Source organism: Nicotiana attenuata, unplaced genomic scaffold (assembly GCF_001879085.1).
Source record: "Nicotiana attenuata strain UT unplaced genomic scaffold, NIATTr2, whole genome shotgun sequence".
In the NCBI taxonomy this organism is placed as follows: domain Eukaryota; kingdom Viridiplantae; phylum Streptophyta; class Magnoliopsida; order Solanales; family Solanaceae; genus Nicotiana; species Nicotiana attenuata.
In genome coordinates, this window is record NW_017670743.1 from 304,361 (window position 1) to 327,202 (window position 22,842).

The following is a 22,842-nucleotide window of genomic DNA, read 5'->3' on the forward strand; positions in this document are numbered from 1 at the left end:
TGACCTTTGCCAACTTTTGTTCCACAACTCGCTCGACTTCAAAACATAACACACGACTATAATACGAGTAAAATAACTCATAACAGAACCTTCTTATAATGTTAAGAACCCTAGTCTCACCCCAGAAGTACATGTTATAACATTCCCACTTGTCGATATTCGACGGAACTTATTTTCTTCAGTTCGTTTAGCTTCTAAGCCTTCCAACCCTCTTGGTACTTGTTATTCATGATCTTAAATATTTGTAACCTCAAGGTAATATTATTAACTTACTTTATGTACTTTCAAAGACGATCTCATTTCTAAGTTTACATCAATTAACTTATGACGTACTCTCACGTACGAAAACATGGGGTGTAACATCATTCCCCCCTTTGGAATATTCGTCCTCGAATATTGACTGATGCACTTATCTGTCTCTTAAGCAATAGATCTTACGAATACTTTAATATTGTCTTTGCCATCTAGGGATCTGTTCGTTGAATAAATCCTAAGGCTAAGGCATTCCCTCCTTTAGGCCTCTTTCTCACACCATGATTTGCGGTCGAAATTCTTCCAATCTCGTAACTGTTTCTACCTTCTTTCATGCAGCTTGTACGATTATGACCTTGTATGTGCGTTTATGCAACTCTTATCTCCTTTTTCCTTTATCTTTTGGCCAATCTCTAGGCCTCACTTTGTGAGCGTATACTGTACTATGACAAGCTGTCCCTCTAGGCATCTATAGGTGTACTAAAGTTCTTCGCTCGGTACTTTGTCGAACTTATGACTATTGATATATCGTGTTTCATAGCCTCAGTTATCTATGCTTATGGTTACTACAACTAGGTAGGTCATAATATACCATACCTCTTACTTCGGTTTATTATTACCGAGATCTGCTACCCAACTCCAAGTTACTCTCTCACTGCTTATCCCATATGTATAAATCTAAGCCATTTAATGCTTCCTTACTACTGTTCATCTGAAGAATGGCATCATAATCTCCTCTCATACTTTGGAATTTTTATCCATCTAGTGTTGATTCACCTCTTATGTTGATAATCCACCACTGATAACTTGAAACCTCTTACGTAATACATTGTCACTAGGGCTCACGTCTCATCGGGGAACATCTGAAGTGGTTTTCCTGATCCACATAGGGACAATACCATACTTCAATAACCGCATTTCATAGAATCCCAACGTGATTCATCTTATGGGGGTATTCTAATCCCGTGCAATTCATGAAATCCCTTTTCTTAAAATCATTACTCAATCAAAGGCCTAAACGTCATCCTCTTATCTATCACAATTACACCCTTATTCTACTACCAGGGCAGTATTCCATCTCTTCTAAATGCTCCTAGTTTTAAACTCCTTTAAGTTCATTCAGGCTATACTGATCTTTTGATAACTTACGGAAACCATCAGATCTCTTGTTTTGATGGGTTTAATCCCAAGGCCTTACCTATTCTTGTCACCTTCTCACTCACCTCTTCTTATCCTTACTCCTATTTGCCTAAAACCTTGTTGCTTTACCATACTTTAGCTTGCGACCTACACATATCTATTTATACTGCTCGCAACCTGCCTTTTAACTTGCTAGCACTGAGATTTCCTTTCATGGCTTCTCAGTTGTCTTTAAATGTAGGAAATTAATTTTCCTGGTCGTTCTACGATTTGTTGCATGAATACTTGGCTTATCTTATTGGCCAAGAATACTAGAATCCCCTGTAACTCATATGATCTCAAATATCACTTTTGACTTCTCGTTCATTAGTCACAATAGGTGCCACTTTCTTATGGGGTGCATACAATATTGTAGTGAGACTGTTGTTACAAGATCATTTCTTCTTCAAGTTACTATGCTTAGGTTGAAACCTTCTTCCTTATTTCCTCAGCTAGTCTTTCGTTGTAGTACTTAGGGGAGACCTTATGACTCCTGTAAAGCTACGAGCTTAATACATCGTACACCCAAAGAAAATTTTCGATGTTCTTACTCGTCTATAATTATCCTTAGTTATTTAGTTCTGTGCCCATGTGCTCGTTGGGTCAATTCTGAACTGCAACTTTGATTGTCTCCCTAGGGGAACTCTTTTTATTTTCGTAACACTTATACAGTACCTTTAACTACCCAATTCCTATCTGAAATTTCTCAAGGATTACGATTTCGTATCTGCGAGACTGAATCCCCTAGGTTGCTTCACTACGTTTATCTTGCACGATCTGTTGATTTATCTGTATCCTCTTGTCTAGCCATAACTAGACTCTTCCTAAATCAACTACTAACTACTCGTTGTTCCATTCTCATATCTATATTCTGTAATCACTCTGGGTTATGTCCTTTGTCTTAACTTACCTCTCATATGGGCTCCTTATGTATCAAGTGTTCATTCCCATTTATTTATCAATATCATCGGGTGCAGTACCCTTACTGCTTCTCTCTGGCGTCATGCTTGCATAATGTTCTGGAGTTATATCATATCTGTAGGATTTGAATAAATGCAATCTTGTTCCTTTCGCCTTTTTACCTCATTATTTCTTTACTATTTCATAGTTACCTTTTTATCTTTGGTGTTTTTTCACATCTTTACTGACATCTTACTCGCCTTGCAGTAAACCTACTGTACCAAGGATAATTTAATTCCTTACTCACGAGGGTGACACCTAGTGTAACTGGCATACTTAGTCCCTTAAGCTTAACTCTGCTCATAGTGCTTAATTTAGAGTAGCGTCTTCCTGAATAACCTTTAAAGGTTATTCTCTTGTTGTCCATTCTATTATTAGCGGAATGCGATCTCTAAAATTCTCATGATGTTGACTATTATCAAATCTTCTGATCCCTAATTCATGTTCAGTGTATCTTGTTCACTAGCCCATACTGATTTTTGTTACTCTGGGGTCTAACTTTTCCTTCTGGTAATTACATTAGAGTCACCAACTCATTTCTCAAAATGAGGATATGACCTTTAGCCTATATTCTTTTATTGTCTCAAGGCCTGTCACCTCTTGTATTTTCCTTCACTTGACTATAGACTCTGTCATCGTGTCATATTTTGATTTACCGTTATCACCCATATATATATATCTTACTCATGATGCTTCATTTGCTCTCTTATTATTCTCCGGATAATATTTTTGTCTATCACTTTATTCTGAAAACTTCAACAAAACGTTCTTTCACTTTTAGCTCCCCTTGCTTCATCTCACCAGCTCTTCGGAATGCCTAATATTCTCCTTTTTTTTATTCGGGGCTGGAGTCATACTAATGTATATATTTATCCATTCTAGGATCCCACTGCGTATCTTCTGAAATTTTTGAATATTCTAGTATTCATATCTGATTGTACTATTCTAGAGTTCACCATCTAGGTGTCTCATAAGGAGATCTATTACCACATTTGCACTATCCTTCGAAAAGTTAGCTAATGATAACAATCCATCCATAATTTTTGGGTTACTCTAACCCTAGCCTGATCCTGATATCCCATCCTTCTCTTAAACTATATCTGTCAGCTCTCATAAGGCATAATTGAGATGGGTGTTGTCAAGTGTATATATCTCTGTTACTGTTGAAAGTAACTCAGAATGCTTATATTTCTCTGCCTGAATTGTAAGTACTGATAATCTTCATTAACTGGGTACCTCGTATCCTTCTTCACCTTGCTTCTTTTACTTGTTGAAACATGTATCTACCTTTTGATTCTCTTATTGCTTTTACGCGTCTTAGTACACACATGATCTGCTAAAGACTTTACATTTACTCATCATAAGCGTCATGCAAAATCGAGTTCCTATGACTCAACTCTTCCACAGCCACCTGCAATCTCTTACCAACTGTCTTTCTAGATGTAGGTATCATTGTAATACAAATAAAATAGAGTTTAGGAGTTTGAATTCATACAACTGAGTCTGCCAGTAGAGTAAGAAGAAAGAGTGACAGTCCTAAATGACCTGCAGCCTCCTGCTTATAAGTGTGGTGCACAACACACTTATGAACAAGACTCTACTAGACACGGCTTGTAGACTCCCTAGTACAGAACTGCTCTGATACCACTTCAGTCACGACCCAAATCGGAAGGCCACGACGGGCACCCGGTGCCTTACTCAATCGAGTACCAACATAACATATCTTTCTTATCACACCATCATAGGTAAATGGGCCAAAAGGATCGTCATGAGATAACGAGAATAAAATATAAGGGAATACTAGACATAGGACGACCCAATATGATATGGAAACTAATACACGTGGCATACAGGCCTATAAGGCCGACATGATCATTTGTACACTCAAAATATAGGCTGACAAGGCCATACAAGTATCCGTATACATGACATATGTCTACAAGCCTCTAAGAGTACATAAACGTGATAGAGGTCGGGACAGGGCCCCGCCATATCAGTCAATACATATCCAAATCATACTGACCAAACAGGCAACTCCGGAGCAAGTAGAGTGCAACAACACCTTTCGCTGAGCTGATAGCCTACTAGGAGGACTGTCAACCTATCTATCAGGACCTACGGGCATGAAACGCAGCGTCCCCAGGCAAAAGGGACGTCAGTACAAATAAAGAACCGAGTATATAAAAGACATAAAATAAACATGGAGTAAAGAACTCAACCTGTAAGTCTGAATAGCCCTGTGAATCTTGAAACGTTTAGAATGTCATGAATGTGCGTATAAATGTCATATCATGCATAGGTTTACGTGTATATAACATCATCAAGCCTCTGAGGGCATCCCATCATATCATCTCGGCCTCTGTGGGCGAAATCATCATCGTATACCAGCTGATCAGGTGGTGGTGCATATATAACGCTATAACCTTTCCCCATACCCCATATACATATACTATACGCGTAAATAATGCTATCTAGTCATGGGTCAATCTACATGTATAAATTAATGCAATGCATAATGAAGTACGTCAATAAGATCTCTCGGAATGTCATGAGACCCATGAAAAGACGATGGTAGTAGGGCATATGGGGAATCAAGAACATAGGCAACCCTAGTATTTTAAAGAATAGAATCATTTATGAAAGTTGTGTGCTTGCTCGTTCCGTTGTATCATATGGATCGCGCTAAAACGAAAGAAGGGATAGCCTTAACATACCTCAAGTCGTCAATGCAACTCAACAACAAGCTTATGACAACTAGTGCGCCAACCCTATAACAAAGAAAGACATGTACAACTTAAATGGCGCTAGTATATCACGTATCTCAAACGATAACTCAATTCAAAAATAAAACAAGCAGCATTTTCCTTAATTTTACTCCTCCCTCAAGCCTACTATAGGCGAGATACAACCACAATACAATTAACAACTCAAAACCAACCTAATTATAATTCGGAACCTTCAATACAACAAAAACCACAAATAGGCCAACACGAGTGGACTACAATACAGTCCACTAAAAGTGGAAAAAATCGAACTCACAGCTTCCGATCTCCGTTCTGTGAGTTTTAACAATTAGAAAACCAATTTATCAACCTTCCTTGATATTTAAACACTTAAATACAAAAATTAGACATTTTCTTAACTGTGAAGTACCTTCCAAAAATCAAACTACAAAGGAAAGGAGAGGTGGTATAGCGATACTTACATCGTATGGATCGTTCTAATGTTATTTCTTCTTGATTTCGTACCCGGGATGTTAATCTTCTTTGAGTCCCTTGTAGAAAGCTTAACGGTAAGTTTAGAGGTCTTATTATGGTCTTGTTATGTGGAAAAGTGAAGAAAGAGACATAAGGCCTCTATATATATATATATATATATATTTGAAAAGTCAAAGAGGTGCTAGCTTGGCACACTAGCACTGGCCCATCTTCGGATGCTTATATATTTTTATTCAGATATCGTATGAAAAATAGTTAAGAGCGTTGGAAAATAAATTCCAAGACCTTCAATTTGGTATATAATATGTCCCAAAAAGACCTCATATACACACGAAATGTATTGCTCAAAAAGCTTCAGTGACACACCTACTTGTCACCTATGCAGTCTGTGCAGTCTCGCAAAACTGCAAATATCTCTCTACTCCAATGTTGTATTGATGAAAGTTTAATGTGTTAGAAACTAGAATTGTAGATCTTCAATTTGATATTTGTATCATCCCGTAATGCCAAGTATATTGGGAGAAAAGCTTCGCTACATTTGACCAAATTTTCAGTACATATATGAATGTAACTTGTGATGACCTTTGCCAACTTTTGTTCCCCAACTCGCTTGACTTCAAAATATAACACACGACTATCATACGACTAAAATAACTCATAACATAACCTCCTTATAATGCTAAGCACCCTAGTCTCACCCCAGAAGTACATGTTATAACATTCCCACTTGTCGACATTCGACGAAACTTATTTTCTTCACTTCGTTTAGCTCTAAGCCTTCCAACACTCTTGGTACTTGTTATTCATGATCTTAAAGATATTTAACCTCCAAGGTAACATTATTAACTTACTTTATATACTTTCAAAGATGATCTCATTTCTAAGCTTACATCAATTGACTTACGACGTACTCTCACATACGAAAACATGGGGTGTAACAGGATGTTAAGAATTTTTGTTCTTCTCGCACTAACAAAACAATATTCAAACTGACTTTATTATTTTCAAAAGTTTATGGCGCTAAAAAAAGTATTTTTTTTTAATAAGCACATTTATTTTTACAAAAGCTTCGCCAAGCATGCAAATAGTAAAATATAGGGGCGTATATGATCTTGATTGGTTCGATTTTTATCAAAATCAAACCAAACCAAATCAACTATATCGGTTTGGGTTGATTCGGTTTGTCGGTTTTTTGGGTTTTTCAGGTTGTTTTTTTATTACATGAATATTATTTCAATCTTACTTTGTTGGAATTACAAATAAAGTTATGATAAGTAAATATATGGTTAGAAAAAATGGACAAATAAATGATCTATTAGATTATTCTTATGGGAGATTTTTTTTAGTAACTATGATAGTTATTTTTTTAGTCTAGCAATAATATTTCATTGATGCACATTTTCAAACTTAACCAAATATTTATACATAAACATAAAAATCAATAATAACCCTAAATAATGATATCAAATTCGTAAAAGATATAAGAGTTTAATAGATGTTGACATATGAATATGGAAGAACAAAGAGATTGACACATTTCAATAGCACTTGATAAGAAAGTGATGATATAAGTTAGAATCAAACCATTATTAATGCAAATAAAAATATATGCACTTGATAATTCTATTAAGTATTATATCCCATGAGAGGAACATAAATATTTCTAGATATTTTTAAAATATATATATATATATATATATATATATAAAATATTTTAAAAGTATATACAAAATTATATATTTATATGTTAGTTTGGTTGGTATTTTTTTACTCAATACCAAGTCAAATCAAACCAAACATAATTGAGTTTTTGTTTACCCGTAAATGGTACAGTTGAATTTGTACGTGATTTCTAGACAAGTGAATTAATTGATCCTGAAATAATGAATTAATTAAAGAAATGCGCAATACATAGCCTTGAAATGAAGATGAAATTATGAAAAACAGTAATTCCGGGGGTAGATCTTCCCGGCACAACAGTGATGAAACCAAGGGACAAGAAAGTAAAATTGTATAAAGCTTTTAATCGATTATAATGTAAGTTCGCCTGAAAAGTCGTGTCGTTTACAATTATAACAGAGCTTACTATTTATAGCTACGCCTAGGGTACAAGGTCCTAGGATCGTGAGCCCTTCTGTAATGTCAATTATGAGGGCCATTAATAAAGGTGGAACGGTGAGCATAAATGAAAAATTCTCTGTAACGGGCAGTGCACTAAATTCCGTGAAATATTCTTCATTTAATGCTACCGATCGGAGGTTATTTGTTGCATCTTTACGGGTACCATTCTTTCTAGTGATAAACGGGATAATTGCCTTTTGTTCTAACTGTCCCCCGCCTTAAGTTCCACGTGTCACTCTCTTAAGCGGCCACTTAGCATAGCGTATTTTACCGTATAAGATAGTCCCCCTGCCTTTCGGTGACATAACTTTGTATCACCGGGAAGTTGGTAGAAATACTCTTTTTGGCGGGAACACTATGATTCCTTCTGAAAAGCTTCTAACGGTTGCTTAGATACACGTCTCTCCGTATTTAATGCCCTAAACACGTGTCATCCCACGATTCAACATAACTTTTGCCGGTTATTAAGGTAATCATGGCCACGAATTTAGCCGCCTAAACCTTTGTTTATACGCATCTTCTTCACTCATACTCCATAATTCTCCAAACTTCCTAAAACCTTCTTTATTGTTCTTCAACCTTTCTTTAACTTCCTTCAAACGAAAAAGCTTGTCCTTCATCCGTAACATATAATGGCTTCTTCTATAAAGAACACCGGCTCTTCAAAGAGCAAGAGCAAAGCCGAGGATGCTGATCCTCCAACAGTGCACCATCATCCATAGAAGTCTTGTTACAATAAAAGACTTCGAAGAGAAATTCCCTTCAGCTAACCTTCGCACGTGGGTCGTTGGCAGATACCCTTCTTCCATCCGTCCTTCCATTATTTCTGTTGAGAGGAGCTATCCTTGGCTCATGTGATGAATCTCTATTCCCCCAAAGTCGTCCGCGGGGGAATGATAACTTCAGCAAACGCGGTCACCATGCTTTATTATCTAACATGGATTATGACAATGACCGTGGCTGGATGGAACAGTTCGTTGCAGTTTCCACCATCATTCTGGCAACGACTTCATCCTTTCCGGAAGCATGGAACCGCACTCGTAAGTTCCTTATTTAATATTTCTTCTATTAGAAATTCCTTCATATCCGAACTGATCATTCTCTTTTCTCCTGTTTCAGAAACTCGATGAGTTCCACATAGGTTGAAGGTTTGTCCCAGTGGGTCCAGAAGATCTTAGACGTTACTACGCCCGAAACCCACCACATGGAAAGAACTGGCTCTCAAATATGTGTGGAAGGCCAAAAATCATGGTAACTTAGACTCGTCTCATTTTTTGCTTTCTATGCAAGGAAATTGATTGGTCCTTTTTTCTGGAATCGGGAATACTTGCGGGCTCGATTGTCGTCCCCGAGGAGGACGTTTTGGCTAATCCTGTTGACGTAGTGAGGCTTCTTCAGGAGGTACTTACTTGAACAAGTGTCTCCGGGCCTGGTTCAGGTACAAGTGTTTCTTCACAAAGACGCTCCTCCACGGTCGGGGAAAAGAATAAGAGGGCGAAGACTGCTTCCCTTGAGTCGTCTCCGGAATTTGTGGTGACTAGTCCTCCTCCTGGGCCGTTCATATACCGTGATGATCGACAATGATGGAAAAGCTAGTGATGGGAAACTTCTCTACATAGAAGGCGACGATCTTCATCAACTCAATAGAATGCTCAACCTGCTGAGTTAGTTACACCAACCGAGGACGATGTCTCGGCACTTTGAGGTGAGTTTGAGATGGTAAAAAATGCCAACTTCTGTTTCATGGTTCCAGTCTCCGTGCCCGGTATTGCGGGGCTCAGTACGGGGTCCCTGTGTCTTCGGTTGGCAAGCAACCAATAACTAGCACTGCATTTGTCGTGGCTGCTTCTCATCCTTCATCGCCATCAGCTTCATCTCCTTCTTCACCAGCTCTTCCATCAGCAAATGCTACATTATCTCCACCAGTCGCATCCGGCCGAGAAGAGGGTGTTCCTTTTCCCCAGTCCCCAGTTCATGGGAATTTAGAGCAAAATTATGTTGCCCCCTCTGAAGATCCGCAAAGGAGGAGGAACATTACTCTCTTGGTGTCCACCAGATGCAACTTGCTATCCCGGTCAGTGGAACTTGCTAATTATCTGAAGCCTTTGACTTTAGAGAAAGATTAGGAAAAGATACAGGCCCACTCGGGAGAGTCCTTGTTGAACAATGCCATGCATAATACCGCATCGGTACATTCATTGTTATTTCTTCTATTTTTGCCTAAACATATTTGACTTTGCCTTTCTTGCTTTGTAGGCCAACTTTCTTGCTTCCGAAGGCTTCCAAAGGTTGATTCGGGAAAAGGAAGATCTTACCTCTCCACGGGATCAACTTTTTGCTAAGCGGGAGCAAACTACCACTCGCCTCTCAGAATCGGAAGCCAAAGCTACTGAGGCTATTGTATTGGAGGCTCATTTGCAGCAAAGCGAGCAAGAAGTGGTAACCCTTATCCAAGATATCAGCCCGTTGAGGGTTAAATTTGACGAACCAGAGCCAAATAGGCTGAAGTCCAAAATGTCGTTCTTGCTGCAACCGATCGCGAGGCTACCTCCGCTGAGAGGTTGAACAACTTAGAGGAAGCCTTGAACTCCAAAATTGAAGAGTATGCTGTTGCGGGGGTGAAACATGCCCAGTTGGAGGAGAAGTATAAGAAGACTATCAAGCATAATAGGATCTTTAGTTCAACTGTCCGTGACCTTGATGTTAGCCTCCGGTTTGTTAGATCTGCTCGGGAAAACCTTTCTACCGAGTTAACCCAACTCAATTAAGAACATAAGCACCGAGCGGCTTCCCTCTTTGTTGCGAAAAGGTACATTATGTATAGCATGAGGAGAAAAACCTTGGAAGAGGCCAAAGCTGGTATCATTGACTTTGATGCTAAAATTGCCAAGGCCTGTGAGCTTGAGTTAGCTGCTAAAAGTGGTCTCCCGACAGAACCTGATGCCTCTGATTCTTCTGGTTCCGATTCTGAAACTCCGGCAACTAAAGAGGAAATAGAAGGCGAAGATGTGGAAGGCCAAAATATAAAATCATCGACGGATTTACCCCCTTCCCCTAGGGCCGCGAACACATCTCTTCCTCCGGGTTCCGGAGGTGCAGCGGTTTAACTTTTCTTCTTCTTCTTCTTCTTCAACTTTTTGTATTTGTGACACATTGGCATGTTATTGTAAATAAATACATCTTTTCGCTCAAGTATTGTTTGAGTCTTTCTTTCGTTTGAACGTTTATGCAAGTTTTGCACTCCCTTTTTTCTTTTGCCTAAGTATTTTGTGCAAGTTTTACTATTTGCGTCTTATTACGTAAAGCCTTTGGTGTATTTTTCCTCGAAAGCATTTTGATTCCGGGCATAAAGAGAATGCCCTCTTATGGTGCTCTTGAAGAGGACGTCTCCTGTTCATTACGGCACTAGCATTCAAAATACTCGTTTAACTTTCAAATGATAAAATTAATTCATCGATCAGACAAGAAACAAGATGAGAAATAAAAAGACTTTATTTTATTCCTTCCATTTTCAAAAAGTACATAAGCATTCATTATGTTAAAGAAAAAAAGCCATTTCTTGTGGCTAATTCATACAACTTGTTTCTACGGGGCTGGCCGCGCAGTCCCTGGTCCCGATAACACAATTATGTTTCTGGTTTTCGTGCTCCGGTCAACGTGGCAGTTATTGTTGTTGCATTCTCATATCATCCCCTCTCCATGTTCAAATGCAAAGAATGCGAATTGGACGCTGGGAATCTTGCACCTTCGAGGATCCCACTAATGAATTGCTAGACAATCTTCTGCTCGGTAACAAACATCGCTTCCCCTTAGGAATTTATGCTATCGAGCAAAAGACTATCTAAAAATCCTCTAGTGGTTTGCATTTGTGAACGGTCGGGTAACCTTTGCTTGATAACAAACTTATTTTCCCGGTGGGAATTTCGCTATCGAGCCAATGATTATCTAACCGCCCCGGAGTAGCTCTTCACTTGTGTGCCTTGTCATTAAAGGTCTTATTGCTGCCATTGAAACTTTCTTCGTAGTATGCTTTCCATTGCTGCCTCGTTAAAAACCTTGCCAGAAAAACCCAATTGGGACAAAAACTAGACGAAGGGGAAAAGAGTGAAGCACATACTTTCAGTACAGATGATGTTTCTCAGCAATAATATCGTTGTGTTCCACATTCCAATTGCTTGGCAACTTTTCTCCATTCTGATTTTCTTACTCGTACAAACCTTTCCCGGTGGCAGCTGAAACCCGGTAGGGGCCTTCCGAGGTTGGGCCTAGCTTCCCTGCGTTGAGTTCTCGGGTATTTTTATTTGCTTTCCTTTAAAACAAATCCCCCCACTTTAAAATAACGAAGGTTGGCTCTTAGATTGTAATATCTTTCCATTCTCTGCTCTTGTGCTGCCATCCTTATATGAGCCACGTCCCTGCACTAATTGAGTAACTCCAAGTTGACCAACATCGCTTTGTTGTTCGCTTCTTCGCTTGCCTCGAAATACCTCAAGGTAAGATCCCTACTTCCACCAAAATTAAGGCTTCTGCTCCATACACAAGCGAAAAGGGAGTTTCCCCATGCTCTATTTGGCCGTCGTTCGGTATGCCCATAAAATTCTGGGTAGTTCCTCAGGCCATTTACCTTTAGCTGCTTCCAACCTTTTCTTGAGGTTTTGTATAATCATTTTGTTCGTTGACTCCGCTCGACCATTTGCGCTCGGATGGTAGGGTGAAGATGTGATCCTCTTTATTTTCAAATCTTCAAGGAACTTTGTGATCTTTGCGCCGATAAATTGCGGCCCATTATCGCATGCTTTCTCTTTTGGTATTTCGAACCTGCAAATTATGTTTTACCACAATAAATCCACCACTTCGCGTTCGCCGATCTTCTGATATGGACCTACTTTCGCCCACTTAGAAAAATAGTCAATTAAAATCAAAAGAAATCATACCATATCGGGAGCCGGTGCCAGTGGTCTGACGATGTCCATCCCCCATTTCATGAACAACCACGGAGACAGAACTGAATGTAGTGGTTCTGCCGGTTGATGTACCATCGGTGTGTAGTGTTGGCACTTCCGGCATTTTTGTACAAAAGCTTTGGCGTCTTGTTCCATGCAGGGCCAATAATATCCTACCCTTACCACCTTTGACACTAAAGAATCAGCGCCCTAATGATCTCCACATATCCCTTTGTGGACTTCTAGCATAACGTAATTAGCTTCAGATGCTCCCAAACATCGAGCCAACGGTCCTTGGAAAGATTTTCTGTACGATTGGCCTCCTTTGAAGCTATACCGTGCTGCTTTGACACGCAGTTCTCGGGATGCCTTGGAATCTTTGGGCAATTTCCCATGCTCGAGATAATTGATGATATCATTCCTCCAGTTCCAGACCAAATTAGTCATATTTACCTTCGTAGTAGCTATCTGCATCCAGGACCGAGTGCATCAGTTGTACTACCGTCTCGGATTCTGATCTCTTCATTTTCGTTGATGAACTGAGGTTAGCCAGTGCATCTGCTTCTTCATTTGCTTCCCTTGGGATATGAGTAATCGACCACTCCCGAAATTGAGCCAGCAGAGCCTGGACCTTTACCACGTATTGTTGCATGCGCTCCTCTTTGGTTTCGAAGATCCCGTAGACCTGATTTAGCACCAGCTGTGAGTCACACTTGATTTCTATGACCTCAGAATCTAGTCCCCGGGCCAGTTTGAGTCCTGCAATCAAAGCCTCATACACTGCTTCGTTGTTATTTAAAGGAACCGTTTCGATGGCTTGCCTTAGGGTTTCTCCCGAAGCCATGGTTAATACTATGCCAATCCCGGACCCTTTTACGTATGAGGCCCCGTATGTAAATAAGCTCCAAACTCTCGATGTTGATTCTGACACCATTACTACCTCTTTGGTTGCTAGAGGCAGCAATCCCAGACTAAAATCGGCCACAAAGTCAGGGTTTGTGAAGGATGTTCCGCAGAGGAAATGTGGTCACCACAGCTATCGGGTGACATTGGAAGTAGGGCCTCATCTTTCGAGCGGCGACTACGAGAGCTAAGGCCAGCTTCTCCAAATGCGGATAGCAAGTTTCTGCTAAAATTTTACTAACATAATAAATGGGAGATTGCGTACCTTCGTCCTCGCGGACTAAAACTGCAATTACCACTACTTCCGAGACTGCAAGGTAGACCAACAGTGTTTCACCTTCCTTTGGTTTCGAAAGTAACGGAGGGCTTGACAAGTTCCTTTTCAAATCTCCCAAAGCCTGTTGGCACTCCAGGGTCCATTCGAAGTTGTTTTTCTTGTTGAGCAGTGCGAAGAAACAGTGGCATTTCTCTAGCGACCGGGAAATGAACCTGCTCAAAGAGGCCAATCTCCCCGTGAGCCTTTGGACTTCTTTCACGCTTGACAGCTGGTCCGGGATGTCTTTGATGGCCTTGATCTTATCGGGGTTTACCTCAATCCCCCTTTGTGATACCAGAAATCCTAGGAACTTGTTAGAGTTGACCCCGAATGCGCATTTCTCGGGGTTAAGCTTCATGTTATGCTTCCTTAGGATGTCAAAGGTTTCTTGCAGATGCTTAAGGTGGTCACCTGCATTCAACGACTTAATGAGCATGTCGTCTATATAAACTTCCATAGTTTTCCCTATTCGATTTTCAAACATCTTGTTTACGAGCCGCTGATAAGTGGCTCCGGCATTCTTCAACCCGAAGGGCATCACATTATAGCAATATGTGCCGAAATTCATTATGAATGAAGTCTTTTCATGATCCTCCGGGTTTATCTTAATTTGGTTGTACCTGGAATAAGCATCGAGAAAACTCATTAACTCGTGCCCGGCCATCGCATCGATCATTTGATCGATGTTTGGCAGTGGTAACGAGTCTTTCGCGCATGCCTTATTCAAGTCCTTATAATCTACACAAATGTGAAATTTATTGTTCTTCTTAGGAACTACTACTACATTAGCTAGCAAGTCTGGATACTTTACCTCTCAGATTGAACTGATATCAAGTAAGCGAGTTACCTTTTTTTTGACGAATTTATTCCTGTCCTCCGCAATAGGGCATTTCTTTTGTCTTACCGGAGGGCTGTTGGGATCCAAAATTAGCTTGTGCATGGCCACCTCTATCGGATACCTGTCATGTCCGCATGCGACCACGCAACAATCGGCATTAGATTTAAGAAATTCAATAAAGCCAGGCCTGAGCTTAGGGTGCAGTCCTGTCCCCAAGTGGAATTTCCTTTCTAAGAAATTTTCAAACAATGCAACTTGATCGAGCTCTTCCGCCGTGGATTTTTTTGCATACGTCTCTTCTGGTACCTTGAAATACCTTGGCACCAGATAAGATTCTGACGCTTCTACCCCCAGGCTAACCTCTTTCGATTCGGGAGCGAGCGCTGGTTCCTGTAGTTGCTATGCCCACGTGCTCCTTCCATTTGCTACTGGAGATTGAAATCGCATTCATCTCCTTTGCCTCCGGTTGGTCGCCCCTTATCTGTCTAATTCCTTCAGGCGTTGGAAATTTCAGCAACTGATGATATGTTTATGGTACACCTCTCATCTCGTGCAACCACGGTCTTCCCAAAATAATATTATATCTCATATCACCATCCACCACTTCAAAAAGATTCATTTTCATCACTCCTTCAGCATTCGTGGGTAACAAAATCTTTCCTCGGGTTGTCACGCTCGCGAGGTTGAATCCGGCGAGGAGTTTTGTGGCCGGAATGATGCTTCCGCTAAGTTTAGCTTGATCCAATACTCTCCATTGCATGATATTGGCCGAACTTCTTGGATCTACTAGAACATGTTTGATTTTAAAGTCTAGCACATTTAACGAAATTACCAATGCATTGTTCTGCGGTAACCGCAATCCACATGCGTCCTCCTCCGTGAAAGTGATGTCGTCTTAAGGAACTTACCGGAGTCTCTTGCTATGGGTTATTGATGCTTTCATCTTTTTTGTTGTCAATAAGGTGACCCCGTTGATCTCGTTCACCCCGAAGATCATCTTGATCGTCTGGCATGGGGGATCTTATCCTGCTTTCGACGGTTCCGCTTGATCCCGATTGCGAATGTAGTTGTTCTTGGCCGGTCACTTAAGAATTCTCTGGGATGACCATTCTTCAATAGTATCGCCACTTCTTCCCGGAGATGTAGGCAGTCTCTAGTCTGGTGTCCATTCGTCCCGTGGTATTCACACCATAAATTTGGATCCCTCTGGTCTGGATCAGATCTCATTGGCTTTGGAAATCGTGCTTCTTTGATGTTTCTCATAGCTAATACCAACTCTACTACATTGACATTGAAATTGTATTCTAAAAGCCTGCGGTAAGAAGGATCCCTCGTACCTGGCGCTTTTTTGTCCTGCAACGATCTATTATTCCGATCGTGATCAGTCCTTCTATCGGTAGCGAACCTGTCTGCTGACTGGAAGCCTCTGCCGCGGCCTTCGGTCCATTCGTAGGGCGAAAATCGGCCCCTTGAAGACGGTCTATCCGTGTCGAAATCGTCTTTTGGTTTTTCTTTATTCTTCTCCCATAACTTTGCCGACGACAGGAAGCCAACCTGATCATCTTCGATTCTTATCTTTGAACTGTACCGGTTGTGGACATCCGCCCAAGTCATTGCTTGGAACTCAAGCAAGCTTTCCTTCAGTTTTCGGGAAGCGTCTGAACTAGGGGTGTGCATCGGTCGATTCGGCCGGTTATTCTTAAAGTAAGATTCGGTTTATCGGTTTTCGGTTTTGTAATATTAATAACCAAATCAAATCAAAGTATTTACGGTTCGGTGCAATTTTTTCAAGGTTCGGTACGGTTATTAGCGGTTTATTTTTTCGGTTTCAAACGGTTGTATAAACAGCAAGTATTTACTGTTCGGCCAGCCCAGCAAATTCTCAAATTGTTGACTTGCTGTTCGGCCAGCACAATGGCAAATTCTCAAACTGCTGACTTGCTGTTCGGCCAGCACAGTGGCAAAGACAGCACTGCTGTTCATAAATACTTTACAAAATGAAGAGCAAACTACAAAGCTTGACAATAACACTAATTTGAAACAACACTATAAATGAAACCAAGGCACGTTGACAATTGATGTTGAAGAAAACTCTGTTGAATTCTTGGACTGTACAAAGATGAGTCTTTAACAGAAAATTTAAAAGAAAATTTATATGGAGAACATTAAAGTTCGACCATATAGTATAGAGAACAAGCACACAGACTAAATACCGCACATTTCAGCAGTGGCAAACTAGTCCAAAACAGTTTAACACAGTGGCGCATTTCAGCACATTTCAGAAGGCGCAGCAGTCGGCGACGGCGAGTCACAGCAATGGCAGTCGCAGCAGTCGCACAGGAAGAAGAAGGGAAGAACCCTGAATCTAATTTTAATTTTGGTTTAGGTTTGGCCGTTTGGGAAATGGGAAGTGAGTAAGTGACTGTGTACGGCAGACTAAGTGTATTTTACTGATTTAGAGTAAAGGTATTGGGCTTCAGCGGTAATAACTAAATTGGGCTTCAAAGGTAATAACCATCAGTAAAGGTATTGGGCTTCAGCTGTTCAGCCTATAATGGGTAATAACTAATTCCCAAAATTTCGATTTTTCGGTTAAACCAAAAACCGAAACACCAAAACCTTAAACCGCACCGAAAAACCGAAAATTAATAATTCAAAAATAGTTCACCGACCGAAAAACCGATTAAACCGAAACCGAAAAATCGAAATTCACGGTTCGGATGGTTTTTCCGGTTCGGCCGGTATTATACCCACCCCTAGTCTGAACTTCTCAAATTCAGACCCTTGATGAATGTTTCAGCCGCCCATTAATCCGGAACAGACAGGGAGCAACATCCTCTCCTTTTGGAAATGGGTAATGAACTCTCGCAGCAACTCGGGTTCTCCTTGTGCTTCTGAATATGCCGGCCTTCCAGGCCTGCACCATTCTGGCCCCGGCAAGAGCCTTAATAAAAGAATCCGTGAGCATCTCAAAGGAATCTATGAAATGCTTGGGTAACAACGAATATCACGTCTAGGCTCCCCTCGTGAGAGTCTCTCCAAATATTTTCAGCAAAACAGATTCAATCTCGTGAGGAGCTAAATCATTCCTTTTCACCGCCATTGTATAGGTGGTAATATTCTCCTGCGGGTCTGAAGTTCCATCATACTTTGGCACGTCAGGCATTTTAAACCGCTTTGGGATTAATTTAGCGCTTGGTTTGTACGACAACTGAGTATACTTCTTTGAGTCCTGGCCTTTCAGCACCGGTGGTGCGCCCAGGATTTGGTCCATGCGGGCATTCACTTCTCTCATAAACCATAAGAGTTCATTCTTGAAGGGATCATTTTCGTTATTGGAGCCGGATCCGCTCCCCCCAGCCCTATCAGAACCAATCTCGCCCCTTGGGTATTGTTGTCAACCCCATGCGTTGTTTGATTTGCGGGAGCACCGGGAGGAACTGGATCTCATTTATTCGTGTTATTGGAAGCCCCCGATAATACTTGCTTCAACTCCGTCATACCGTGTGAGGTGGCCTAGAATGATCGCTTGTTGCTCTTGTATGACCCTTACCGCATCAACAACATGCTCCTCTTCAACATCATCGGGAGTTGCCCCCCGAACATGTCGCGGGTACCGCCTGTCGTGGACCGGTGTGGCATCGCTCCCTTCATGTGGGTGTCACTGATTGAATCCTCAAAATGAAGATGGTCTCCTCGAACCTCGGGATTGTGTTTTTTGTTAACACCGTTATTTGCCATTTTTTATAATTTTTTCTAAGACAAATAATCAAAATACGTTAGTAAAAGAGGCAAGGATCAACTTAATTACACGGCTGTCTAGGCCCCACGGTAGGCGCCAATCTGTTTACCCGTAAAATGGTACAATTGAATTTATACATGGTTTCTAGACAAGTGAATTAATTTGATCCTGAAATAATGAAATAATTAAAGAAATGCACAATACTTAGCCTTGAAATGAAGATGAAATCACCAAAAATAGTAATTCCGGGGGCAGAACTTCCGGGCAGAACAGTGATGAAACCAAAGAACAAGAAAGTAAAATTGTGTAAAGCTTTTAATCGATTATAGCGTAAGTTTGCCAGAAAAGTCGTATCATTTACAATGATAATAATGCTCACTATTTATACCTACGCCTAGGGAACAAGGTCCTAGGATCGTGCCCTTTTTAATGTCAATTATGAGGGCCATTGATGAAGGTGTAATGGTGAGCACAAATGATAAACTCTCTGTAACGGGTAGTGCACTAAATGCTATGGAATAATCTTCATTTAATGCTACCGATCGGAGGGTATTTCTTGCATCTTTACGGGTGTTATTCTTTTCGGTGACAAAAGGGATAATTGCCTTTTGTTCTAACTGTCCCCCGCCTTAAGTTCCATGTGTCACTCTCTTAAGCGGCCACTTAGCATAGTGTATTTTATTGTATACAGTTTTTAATCGATTTGGTTTGACTTTTCGATTTGGTATGATTTTCCGATTTAATTTGAACACTCCTAATGAAACATATAATGTAAAACAAAGAACATAAATAGTTGAGGGAAAAATCAAAATCTCCCTCCAAAGTTGTAAAGATCAAACTATACGTTCAGACTATATACTATAGACATTCTATCTCAAAGTGGATATTGTTCTCTAAATATCAACCTTCTTTTCGTAATTATATTCTTAGTGTCCTGAATTTTTTTTCTTTCTCTTTTCTTTTATTGATGTTTATTGGAAATAATAGCTTTTTGGGTCTGGTACACCCATAAAGGGTGCTAGCTTATTAGCTGGCTCATTAGGGTAATCCTAAGTGTAACAGCTTGTCTGGATTATTGTTACATATCATTTCATAATGTATCCTATTGTATTGTACTGCATTGTATTGTATTGTTTGATGATTACAACGTTTGAACAGATTGTATGTTTGTCGTCATTTCATGATGTCACGCACCAACAATATGAACAATAAACTTGCAATATTACTAAGAAAAAATAGGATACGGAGTAGAATGATTATATTAAAAAGTAGGGTAAAGGTTAAAATATAATTATTTAATAATAAAAAAGGGCAAGATGAGAGAAAAAAGCAAGAAAAAATGCCATCACGCTAAAGTCGTCGTTACATAAAGTGGCAATTTTCTCGTTACGTGGCGATGGATTTAACGATATGATACAATAAAATTTAAGTAACAATAAAAATAAATATTGTATTTAAAGTAGCAATAACAATACAATAGGTAACAACCATCCAAACAAGTTGTAAGTGCAGTCTATGTAGACACCACTATGAGCAGTGGTAGAGGCAGGATTTTCTGCTAAGAGATTCTAAAAAGAAAAGTTAAAAATTTAAAAGAGATTGTGTCTAGTGAGAATTGAACCAGCAACTTTACAAAGATTTTAAACCCCCTTAACCACCAAGCTATGCTTTTGGGTTATGTCAAGGGGATTCAAAATATAAAATATAGAGGTACAAATCGGATTTTGCCTTATATGTACAGACTAATTTCCGACAAGGAGGATTCGGGTGAATCTTCTTCGGCCCCTAAATCCGCCCCTGACTATGAGTGTTGAGAGACCACCTGTTCATAGAGAGAACGACTAGGGTTTACTCTCTACATTATTAATTAGGGATAATTAGGTTGTAAAAAAAGAGATTTTATCTGTCATGTGAGAATTTTTAACGATCAGTAATTCGAGTCGAGTTACTATAAACAACTCGTTTCGCAAAGGAGAAACCCATAAATTTCCTTTACTATCAATATTACAATGTTATTTAACAAATAAAAGTTTCTTTACATAGTTGAAAGGAAAGTAAACGGTCATCAAAACCATTTATTTATATAAATGGTCTGTGAAAGAATTCTCTGGAAAAAAATAAAAAATTGCTCTTACTCTAGTGGCAATCAACAAAAAAAAAAAAAAAAAAAATCATTCTACAAATCTTAAAAGTAAAAGAGGGAATATTCAATGCACCTAATACAAAATAATACTCAGTGTAAAATATTGGGTAAGTTTGAATTTCATTACTAAAATAGTTACCGAACCATCAAAATTGATCTAGTAAAATTACTTAACCATGCCTATAACACTTAGAAGGCTGCTCAGCCTAATTTCTCAGACTTTTCAGTGGCTGACTACCTATTTTACCCTCTAAATTATCAATCTTTATTATTTTTTATATTATGGACTTACCTATAAAATAAATAAATGTTTATTTAAAAAATAAAAAAAAAGTGAATTTTTCTCTAGAATATGTAATATTAAAATAATGAAATAATTTATCACCATAAAAGAATTAATTAGAATAATTTTGTTGTATTAGTAATTTTGATATTAGCAATAAAAACTCAAAACTTTATTTATGCATTTGAGAATGAAAGAGAATAAAGGCTTTTAATACTATAAATTAAAGAAAGAAAAAAAATCATAATAATTAAATAAAATTAAAAAGACATAGATTTATAATTGTTGCTCCCTAACGCACACGCAAGTATACGTGGTCGACAAGTAATATAGGATTGTTAGTCCAGATATCGTACCCACAAGGACTTATGATTAACTATTTACTAAAATAAACTAAGACAATTACCCTATTCAAGCGATTTTCTAGAGATTATTAACTACAACTAATCTAGAGTAGCAAACTAAGAAATTAAAGAAACAAGTTGGCGAAATTAGACACGAATTCAATGAGAGGCGATATTCTAGAACTATGAGTTGGCTAACAATCCCGTTGAGTTTTTCATTAAATTGTCTAATTAAGTTATCTGGTTTATTAGTTGACATGGTTAATATTACTCATAGTATTCTCCCGAATTCCTACTCGTCTATTCAAGCTAACCTAACGCCTATATTCCTATGAAATTAGGATTAACAAGAACGCATTAATAATTTCCGTATAGTAACTAAGCAAGGCGATTAGGTATGTTCCTATCCTAACCGCAAATCCATTCCCTGATGCCTAGGTTCAAAATCTTGCTCTATTCGATCCTTTATGCAATCTAAAATTCCCTCTTCCAAGTTCAATCCTAGATTCTTAGATAGTATTCAATTGGTGATCAAACAATCAAATAATTATGCGCAAGATTGAATAAATTAATCAATATGATAAAATAAGAAGAACACTTCAAGCTTCAAACTACAACGTTCATGTAGCACCCACAACTCTAGAACTAATAAACTATGAGATTAAAGGAAGAGAAGATGAAGAAAAATTGAGAACGCTTTGCTCCCGAGTGTTCTGTGCGTATAATTTCCTCTCAAAGTGGTGTCTCCTCCCAAAAATATGTTAGATTTGGTTTTGTACAAGTTGGGTAGGTTTTGGGTTGAAATAACCTTGTCCCGGGTGAAGTAGGAGAGATTTTCCGTCACCAGCGCCCACTGCAGCGTGGCGCTATCCCTGGCGCTGGGATTTTTGAGGTTCTGGAAACTGGGCCACAGGTAGCGTGGGACACTACCTGTGGCGCTACAAATGGCCATTTTCCAATTCTGCTCATTTTTGGCTCTACACACATTAAAATACCATGAATTAACACAAATCAATACATTTCACATTCAAAATCTACGAAATACGAGTAAAATGTGAGGCGATATACATATAAATATACATACTTTAAGCCGAATATCAGCACCCCATAAGTTAAACGACTTTTCTGTTACAAACAAAAAAACATAACTTTACTAGGAACCTTGAAATAATTAAGTGATCATTTGAATGATCGACCGGATAGGTTTGATATATAATCTGTATATATGCATATATTTGTATTGTTATTGAATTTACAATCATAATTTAAAACAAAAGGAGGTAGGACGTAGGAGTACAATGTTGAACGTAAAGTAGTTTAGGTGAAAATAAAAGAAGGCGATAGAGAAATATTAAGCCTAGTTAGCAATCATTGTTAAAAAGAAAAAGAAAGAGAAAAGAATTATCATGGTATGTACAGTACTACACATACAGAGGGGGGAATGGAAGTGGTATGTTGAAGGAAATTGATCTTTAACACAAACTTAGATAAAGATAATTGTTACCCTTAAGTAAGCTACCAACTTTCTATTCAATCACTCATTTGCTTTATTTTCTAGTTGTACGAATCATCCTAGCCTTACTTAAAAGATCATTTTTCA